Source organism: Polistes canadensis, unplaced genomic scaffold (genome assembly GCF_001313835.1).
Source record: "Polistes canadensis isolate GaletaPanama2010 unplaced genomic scaffold, ASM131383v1 scaffold_209, whole genome shotgun sequence".
Taxonomy (NCBI): Eukaryota; Metazoa; Arthropoda; class Insecta; order Hymenoptera; family Vespidae; genus Polistes; species Polistes canadensis.
Window position 1 is genome coordinate 188,748 of NW_014569756.1, and position 10,350 is coordinate 199,097.

Genomic DNA, 10,350 nt, shown 5'->3' on the forward strand with positions numbered 1-10,350 from the left:
ATATATATATATATATATATATTCTTAAATTTATATATTTTAATCTGTATAATAAATTGTATATGTTAAATTCAAATTTCTTTACTTGTTAAACAAAATATACTGCAAGAAATAAAATAAAAAATTTTTTATACAAATGCAAGATTAAAGAATAAGTTTAAAAATTAAATATTATTACCATCATTACATATAACTTCATATTGTTTTGGAATAAATTTTTATATTTCTATAAATTTATATAATTTTTAGTTGAATATTTGGAAAGAATATTATCCACTGCTAAACTCTTCACACTATGGATAGATACATAATATATGTGTGTGTGTGTGTATTTGATAATTTAAATAATTTATACTTATTTAAATAAATAATATATATAATGTATTTAAGAATTTTTGTTCATATAAGAAACAAAATAAATTATAATTCCTTATCATTTACTTACATATTTGATTTTGTTGAATTTATATTCATTCTCATAGTGCAGTATTTGTAAGATTATTGAATTAATAAAATAAAATATAAATGTTAAATTAATTGAAACGTATTATTTAATTAAATAACACTAACAATAAGTAAGGAATGAAATTAAGGTACACTAGCGCCATCTAGTCGACCATTGTGTGCACACAACACAACATACAATACATTTAATATATAAAAATTGTATAGAAGTTTTTATATAAAATTTTAACGAAGATATTTCCACAATGTTTTCTTGTGTTTGATTAATCATCTCGCGAAAGAGATGGTATGAAAATATTAATAATCAGATATATAAGAATATATTATTAAAATTAATTTAACAATAATATAAATAGTTTTTATTAGATTTTTGTATCTTAATGGCTACACGCATTTTTGTATATTTGTTAAGTATAAATAATATTAAATACTTTTCACATGTATAAAGAATGAATAACTAAATTTTAGTCTTTCTCTTTATAATAATGTATATTTTTTTTATTAATTAAATGTTTTTTTATGAGAAAATTATTTATTTTAATACCACTAGCAATTTGTTAATAATATACGATTAGATACAATTTTTCAAAGCTATTTATTTAATTTTACTTTACAATATAATTATTAGCGTTTCTGGATTTCATAACCTTTAGAAATTTATTATTACAAATAATGATAATATTATATGAAAAAATAAAAAATTTAATCATAATTGTGAGTTTTGAATTAGATTGACGTATTATCGTTCAACTGACCGTGTGGCCTAATGGATAAGGCGTCGGACTTCGGATCCGAAGATTGCAGGTTCGAGTCCTGTCACGGTCGATCACAACAATTTTTTTTTTTCATTATTTTATACATTTTATGTTTTATTCATATAACAATTATAATCATTGTGTTATTGCAAAAGAAAATCTATAGTATAAATATATATAAAGATAATTTTTACACAATTTTATTTGAATAAAATAAAATACTATAACATATATGTGTATATATATATATAGTTTAAAATTTTCTCAAAATTAAAAGAATAATTATTATTAATGGAGAAGTGACTATTATTATAAATTGAATTTAAAAAAATGAAAAAAAAAAAAAATAATCCTTCCTTCGAGCCGGATTTGAACCAGCGACCTATGGATGTCTCTTTAAGATTAAACCAACTACAGTCCACCGCTCTACCAACTGAGCTATCGAAGGATTGTAGCGGGAAAGGCAAATTAATTTGTTATAAACCATTTCTATCTGATATTAAATTATAAACAATAAAAAAATAATATTTATAAGAGTAATAATACAATACTATATTTTATAATCATCAATCATAACTTATAAAATATAAGTATGAAATAAAATAGACTAAAAGTTGTTTAATGATTTTTGAAAGTAAATTATTTATGCTGTCAACATGTTTTTGGCTTATAATAATATATGTATCTAATGTAAACATATAAATAATATTGTTTATAAAAAAAAAGCGCGTGTAACCCACACGCGACTAAAGTGAAACTTTTTAAGTTTTTTTATTTGTAACTTTATTGAATTAATTAATTAATTAATTTTTTCTACACATTTACACTGTTTACTTCATAAAAATGTTCTTTTTCTTTCTGCACATTTACATATTTACAAAACTAAAATTATTAAAAATATCTTTTAATTCTTAAAAGTATCTTAAATTATTAAAAGTACAAACACACATAATATACTTTAAATATTTATTTCGCGTTTCGAATAATTTCAATAGTAATAATAAAAACTAAAAATTCAATGAATTCTAATATTATACGTTAGCAAACAATAACTGAAAGATGGCAGCGACACGAGCTGAAAGTTGCCGCGTCGTTGTCACGCCATTTCCCCCCGCACCAGAGACGTAATTGACAATGAGTTTCGTAATAGGAAAATATGATAGGAATTGTCCCAAGGGATATTTAATTTCTTATCCAATTATTTGATAAATCTAAATGTTTCATTAGATTATTTAAAAAAAAACATGTGTCAGAAGGACTAAAATAAAGTGAATAAAAAATAAATATGTAAATAAATTTAGATTGAATTTAGCACAGTCATTAGCTTAGAAAGTACTTATGTTACAATATTAACGACAATAAAATAAATAAAATCGCAAGTAATCTCGATTTCTCAAGTCTCACTGCTTGGAGGTCGCTGTGTTTGAAGACTCACGAGCTAGAACTCAACTTCTATATTTATTTTGCCAACAAATTCATTTTATTAATAATTAATGAGAAAGAAATTTAAAAAAATTTAACGCATGAAACGAGTTAACAATTTTTCGTCCAACGTATTATTAAAGTTGGATGAGAAAATCATCGTCATTCAACAATTTTAAATATTTCAGAATATTTCAAAATTAACAAACATCCTCCGCGTTTAAAGGACAATAAAATTAAAAATATTGTACCTTAAATCGTATTACAAAATGCTTACACAATTGTGCATATCGTCATAACCATAATCATAACGAAAACAAATTTATACTTGAGTGATAGATTACATAAATCTCTTATTTAATTACGTTTATATAAACGCGAAATATGTAGTTACATCGAGTATCTGATTAACATATCACATTATTTATATAAAAGATATTTTTTTATTTTTACTAAACTACAAATTGGCACAATGACAGAGATAAAGGATAATTAATTTAAATCCATACAAATCGTTTTTCACCAATACGCGTAACATCTGGGTGGGTACGCGCATCGATGAAAGCAAAGAGAGCATAGAGGAAAGAAAATGGAAATTTATATGTTAGGCTGAAAATCCTGATTAAAAAAACATAAATAACATATATGAAAATGTTTTTATAGAAATTCATTTAAAGAATTCTACAAGTAATTTGGTGAATAATAATGGAAACAAAACGAATGAAAAAGATGACTACTTTATAAGAGACAATTATAGTCTTGAGGTAACGTGTTGTTGAGGACTCTAAGAGGGTGAAAATGTATATTTTTTGTAAAACCCGGACGACTTTTCATTAAGTGGCTGTTCTAATTAAACCTACATCGGCACTGTGATACTTAATTGGCACAGACACTTTGCTTTTTCAAATATCTCCGGAATGGAACTGTGCAGTCTCCTGGCTCCCCTTCCTAATAAATTTTTAATTTTAATAGAAAGAAATTTTTTGTTTGTTTAAAGAAATTTAAACAACAATCGCAAGGAATAATTAAATAATTCATTTAATAATTTATTTCATTCATATTACAATTAATTAACGAAACGAAAAGTATAAATTTTCTAACACATTGAACGTTAACCATTTACCCAACAGTGGTTATATTACATCATACAAATACTATGAACACCGTAAGCAATATCGATTACTGAATCTCACTACGAGGAGATTGTTGCATCGCAGATTCGTTTAGAAATTAACAATTAAATCTCTAAAATTAAATGGCATGATGGTGAACGTCTTTCTAAAATATAATTAAAAAAATGACACTATGATAAAAATCTGTCTGAAACCATAGAAAAATATAAGATCCTTTATAATTCGAGTTACAAATCTTTTTATCTAATTTCAAAACATTCATACCATTGATTACAATTGCATAAACCTATAAATCAAATAAGATTGAATTAGATATAAAATTTTTGTACAAAATATTATTTAATTATGCAACAATAAATTCTTACACAGAAAGCGAACACGTTACGTCTTGTCTTTATGTCGTTTAAAATGAAAATAATGTGTTGTATGTATGATCTCATCTCTTAATCACCTTAACCAATCGTGCGAGAATGTTTTTCTATGTGTACCTGAAAAAAGAACGAATTTTCTGATATTCGCAGAGCAATATAAACATAGTCGATGTTTGCTTCGTTTGACTTTGACCTTCACCTTCGCCTATTTCTCTCTCTATACATTCAATCATATAGATTATTACTACGTAAAAAAAATAAAAAGTAAATACGCATGCTATAAAATAAGCTCCTAAAAATAAAAAATAAAATAAATGCATTGAAAGCTATTTTTTTGCTGACATATGTTTTATATTTCTGAAGATAAATTTTTATTTATTTTTTAATATTTGGATGTGTGTGTGTGTGTGGATAATAAATACATGTATGTGTGTATTTTTATTAGTCCTTATATAGATTGAAATAATTTTAGAAATAATTATTAAATGTAATTTAAAATTTTTGATAAATCTAATTTAAATGGATAATAATATTTGTGCATTAATAATAAATATTAAAATATATATTATTAAAAATATTAGGTTACGTCAGAATTTTATATAATTAATAAGTATATTTAAATATATATCGATAATTCGATTAAAATTACTAAAAAAGAATTGTTAAATGTATCTAAAATTTTTGATGAGCCTAACTACACAATACACATACATATTAAAAGCACACAGGATATCTCATTTTTTCCCTTAAGATTTTGACTTTTTAATAAAACATTTAAAATCCTATGTGTCTATGACATTTTGTTTTATTTTTACCTATAAAATATGTTGGTAAAACTTGGCAAAAAAGGACAAGAGTTCTTGCATACAGATTAGAAAAAAAAGGACTCGATGTTTGAAAAGTTTATAGTACTTTACGAAACAAGTAAAAAATGTCTAATTAACATAGGTTCTAAAATCAACTCTTTTAATAGAATTATATTTTTATTATTTATAAACGTTCGATATCGTAAGCGAGTTTTTTTGGTAACATATTGTTTGTACACAGAGGAATTTGCTTAGAAACACATGTCATAGAAAATGTCCCCGGAGACATGTTATAGGAAATGTCCTCGGGGACATATATGCTTGTCCCTAAGGAAACATACCCTGTTTAATAATGCCATTGTAATTATTTATATTATAATTTTTTAAATATATTTCATAAACTTTTATGACATCATACTATTCCTTTAATTTATTCCTGGTAGTTAAATAAATTACATTTGATTTGAGGTATTTTTCTAAAAAAAGAAAAAAACACGTCAAGATAAATAGTTTGTAAAATTTATTAAGAGATTTATGAGGAATATTTAATGTACATTCGCGTTATTCTATGAAAATGGTTTCAGGAATTAGAATTCCGTCATAAAAAGCATATGGATAAAGTTTGATCCTCAGTTGGGTTTCATCTCCTCTTTTTTTTTTTTTTTTTTTTTTAATTTTATTCTCTTACTTATCGTTCCAGTAAAATATTTTTTCGATCATTCTTATCAATGACATTGTTGCACTTTTTGTGTTGCGCTTGAAATTGTTTGTGCCCGCTGCGTGGCTGTCTCATATCTCCCCTGTCGTTTCCCGCAAGTATTAACCGATCGATATTTCCCCGTTTCTCCAACACCACTCAAATAACACACTCCCCTCAAAACCTTTCACTTTTCGTCTCGTTTGAAAATTTTCAGTACCCTCCCGAAAGAAGTTTTATTTCATAAAAATGTTTATTAATGTTTCATTAAAGATATTAACACTAATGCATTGATATACGAAGTAGCATATGTATGATATTAAAATAAACGTACATGTATGTATATAGGATGAAAAAGATAACACATGGGTATCAACAAAATGATTCTACCGATAGATTCTTGTTGATGAATCAAGAAGCACGAATGAAAGGTACTCGTTCACCATCGGTATACCCTTATGACGCGTATCTTTCTCATCATTACAAGACAGTATTTGCGCGAAATAAACGACCTCGAAACATTTCTATCGATAGACAAAGATAGAGGAGGAATACAGTAATAAAGGGGTGTACTGTAGTTGAAAAAAAAGAGATATCGCATGGCTTGACATTATCGTCAACGAAAAGGTCGACGTTACTATCCGAAACATTATTGGAATGAAGTTATATATGCGATATAGTACCACTCTTATCTACAAATCGTATTCTTATTATTTATTTTCAACATGTATAGGGGTTAACCAAATTTTTCCTACTAATTACATTTTTCTATGATATACTCTGTACATTTTTATTTAATTTTTTACTTGTAAAATATTTCATATTTCTCGAGTATACAATTTAATCAGTTAGCTGGGAGAGAAAGAGAGAGAGAAAAAGAAAGAGAGAGTATACTCGTCGTGGAGAAATGACAATATTTTGTATTATCGTTTCATTTTTGTGACATAATATAGGTAGACGACACTTTTCAAAGAGATTAACACAGCTGGTTGGAACAAATGATAACTACTTTTTATTAAGCATATCATAAATTAATTACATATTTACTTACTTTTGTTTTTTAAATCGTACTATATTTTTTGATGCACCAAATTATATATGATCGATTTAAATGATATTATTTTTACGAATTCAATTATTGTTAAACGTATAAACGGTGGGTATAACATTAAATAAAATTATGTCTCGATATGGTAGGAAGAAAAAAATTCACCATTATTTTCATTATATTATTTTATAGTATATAAATAAAAAATAATGAACAACGTTTTGTGAGATCAAAACTATTAAAAAAAAAATAATAAAAAAGTTATATTTTTATTTTATTCTAAATTTTATCTATATGCCGATACTTTGGTACACTACTGGGTATATACATACACACACGTATATGTATACGTACATTAGTTAATTAACTTAGAAGTTAGATATATAAAAATAAAGTTTCATTCGATTCCTTTTCTATATATCCTTAATACGATTGACTGATAGAATTAGTAAATTGCTAGTAAAAATGCCAACTCAACTTTTTTTTCTAATTCTGGTTATGTCAATTATCAAAATATTATGAAAATGTATGCATGTATTATAGATCGTCTTGATCGATCAAGGTTCGATAAACGACACGCGAACCAACGAAGTTGTTGAATCAAAAAGAAATGAATATAAAAAGGAATTAAATAAAAAAAGAAAAAAAAAAAAAAGAAAAGAGAGGACGTCATGGTTAGGATCGATTCTACATATTTTTTCGCAAACCAACGGACACCTTCTTTTTCGAAGGGGGTGTCGACCGTTGGAACAAAGTGAATTAGTTCGAACAAGGCCAAGCCTCTAAGCCACCTGGGAAGCCATAGACCATACGATCGAGTATCGCCAATCTTATTTTACGTGGTTAATACGTGAACACACGCACGTGAGTTGACTCTTTACCAGACAGCATAAAAAATAAATAAAGAAAAAAAGTTTAATAAGAAGAAGGGAGAGAGGAACAACGCGAAATAAGCGAAAGAAAGAGAAGAACAGAGAAAACTTTCGATATCAGCAATCTGTAATCTCTTCAGGAGAACCTTCGAAATAAATAATCCTATATACAGTTAGATAGAGATCGGACAACCGTGCTGACTCGACGTAAAAGGCGGGAGAAGCTTTCGAAGCTCCTTTGTCGATAACAAATCCGGAAATAGTCTTTTTGCGGTTAACCTTTACCGTAAGAGAAATAGAAAATATAAGATCACTAGCCCCTAATTAACGTTTAATTGTTCGCGGAGGAGTATTTAACAAATTTTTAATTGAGAACTTGAGTGACGTACACCTAAACGGTACGAACCAAAATGATAAGACTGTTCTTAATCATCGTCAAACCCTTTCAATTACAATTTCTAAATACTTCTCATACTAGATTTACAAATGTACCAGAAATTATAATCATTTTTCAATATGAATTTCAATATGTCGTATAGAAAAATAAGATTTCATATGGTCCATATACTTTTAGTATTATACAACAAGCGTTTCTTCGAAAGACGTAACATATATAACATGTGTCGTGGTGAAGCATGGTTCATGGTTAAATCATCTGTACACGAGATACCTACGTGTAACTCTCTTAAAATCGATCGGAAGGAAGGAAGGTCCGGCAAGGTGGAAAATCGGCGAAAATCGGTGTCCCGAATAACGAAAAGTCGTATGAGGACGATCGAAGGAAGGGTAAGAGAGAGAGAGAGAAAGAGTGAGAAGGAGAGGAATGGGCGACCAAGTAAGTAAGCAAGCAAGCAGGAAAGCTAGTAAAAGAGAGAAAGAGAGAGAGAGAGAGAATAAAGAGGGGGTGGAAAACGGTGATACGCCGCAGAACGTCGACGTTCTTGTCTTGGCCGGATAGAAGGGGTGTCGGAGGGTTCGTTGGGAGTCATGGAAAGGGTGAAACGCGTGTCGCTATCTCGCTGCTGACGTGGTGCCTTGGAGAATGAAGAGGAGGGGAAGGACGATGACGAGTGGTAGAGAAGAGAAAAGAAGAAAAGAGATGAGAAGAGAGGAGGAAGAGAAGAAGAAGAAGGGGGAGGAGGAGCAGGAGGAGGAAGAAGAAGAGATATACGCGCGTCGAGCTCGCGCGTGTTAAAGAGACATCCGGGGACGAAGAACTATAAAGGTAGAAAGAGAAAGAGGAATTACGTAGAAGAAGAAGAAGAGAAAGAAAGAGAGAGAGAGAGAGAGAGTGATAGGAAGGAGGTGCAAGCGGGGGAAGGGGAGTGCGCTGGCGCGCAGCTTCTCGCGTGGTAGTCGTGTGCGCGTCACACGTCTGCTTGATGCGCGCCTGTGCGCACGCGGGCCAAGGACGGGGGCAGAAGAGGAGGTAGACGGGGGGTTGATGGTGGAGGGCAAAGAGAGGGTGGGTAAGAACGTTGTGCGTTCTCGCGCAGTTTGCCGTCGCTGGTCGACGACGTTCGCGCGCCCTTTCGGATTTGTGTCTCTTCCCCTTAGTGGATTTTTGTTGAAAGAAATTAATTACACAGAAAAAATAATTAATATACGATTATATATTAGAAGAAATAATAAATAATAAAAAAAAAGAAAAGAGGAAGATCGCGTTATTGACGAGGAATCTATTTATTTGAATAAAAAGGTTCTTCCGTTAATTCGTTTTTAATATAAGAGTGATTTAATATTTCTCTTATTTCTATTTTATTTTGAATGAAATTAATGGGGTAATTATTGGCCGAACGTTTTTGACATAACGGCGGGTGCTGCGGCGTTTTAAAGATGGCGCCGAGGAAGGACGATTTCCGCGTGTTGAGGAAGGATCGTTCGTGAACGGTGAGTGGTTGTGTGGTATGGAAGAGAAATACGAGGTGATAGAAGAGAGAGAGAGTTGTATCGTTAAGGGATCGCGATTGGTGCTGCTGAATAGCGCCGGGTACGTTCCTTTGGAGATTGAGAATAAGAAGAAGAAGAAGGAGGAGGAAGATAAGGTGGTAGTGGTGGTGGTGGTTGTGAAAAAAGAGAAGGAGGAGGAGGAGGAGAAGAAGAAATTAGAAGAAGAAGAAGAAGAAGAGGAAAAGGAAGAAGGACCTAAAAAAGAGGGAGGTTCGTTTGTTCTTCTTTTTCTTCGAAAGAAGAGGAGAAGGAGGAGGAGGACCGGCGTTCGGTGCCGCCTCGGAATTCTCCATTCGAAGGAGCAGCTTAACGATAAGTACCGAATTAGAGGAGTAGGAGAAGGAAGAGGAGAAGGAAGAGGAGAAGGAAGAGGAGAAGGAAGAGGAAGGCCGGAAGGAGGTGCGTCGGCCTTTCGGATGTCGGCGTGCTGCTGCTGCCGCGACATCGACGACGACACCTCGTGTTTCGAGGATCGTTCGCCGTCGAGTTTCTTTACTGATATAAAGGTGATAATATATATGTATAGAAGTATATACACACATGTACTTACATTACTAATTTATATTAATAGATACCCGTATATATATATATATATATATATATATATATATGATATGTATATATAAGTATATATATGGGGGTGTGTATATGCATATACATATAGATACATGTCATTCAAAAAACGCTTTAAAAAGAAAATTAATCTGCCCAACCGACGTGGACGATTACCGTTTTGTCCAGGTCGGTTGCGGATCGATTTCCTAGTGGCGCGACCGAACGCCAGAGGGGGAAAGAGAGAATGAGGAGAAGAGAGAGAGAGAGAGAGAGAGA

General features: G+C 30.3%; 1 protein-coding gene and 2 non-coding genes across 5 annotated transcripts in view; 2 read left to right on the top strand and 1 right to left on the bottom strand.

The window, feature by feature from the left end:
* The first annotated feature begins 1,217 nt into the window (after positions 1-1,217).
* On the top strand, positions 1,218-1,290 carry Trnar-ucg. The gene has a single exon. It is a non-coding gene; the product is annotated as a tRNA-Arg (tRNA).
* A 284-nt stretch (positions 1,291-1,574) lies between these two features.
* Trnay-gua lies at positions 1,575-1,668 on the bottom strand. Its single transcript has 2 exons — positions 1,632-1,668; positions 1,575-1,610 (listed from the first exon to the last, which is right to left on the bottom strand). It is a non-coding gene; the product is annotated as a tRNA-Tyr (tRNA).
* A 7,361-nt stretch (positions 1,669-9,029) lies between these two features.
* Positions 9,030-10,350, top strand: part of LOC106789956 (ABC transporter A family member 1-like) — a 25,430-nt gene continuing 24,109 nt past the window's right edge. For all 3 annotated transcript variants that reach the window (XM_014754537.1, XM_014754542.1, XM_014754541.1), the window contains exon 1: positions 9,030-10,025. The gene's annotated coding sequence lies outside the window, so the exon portion shown is untranslated. The remainder of the gene's footprint in view (positions 10,026-10,350) is intronic.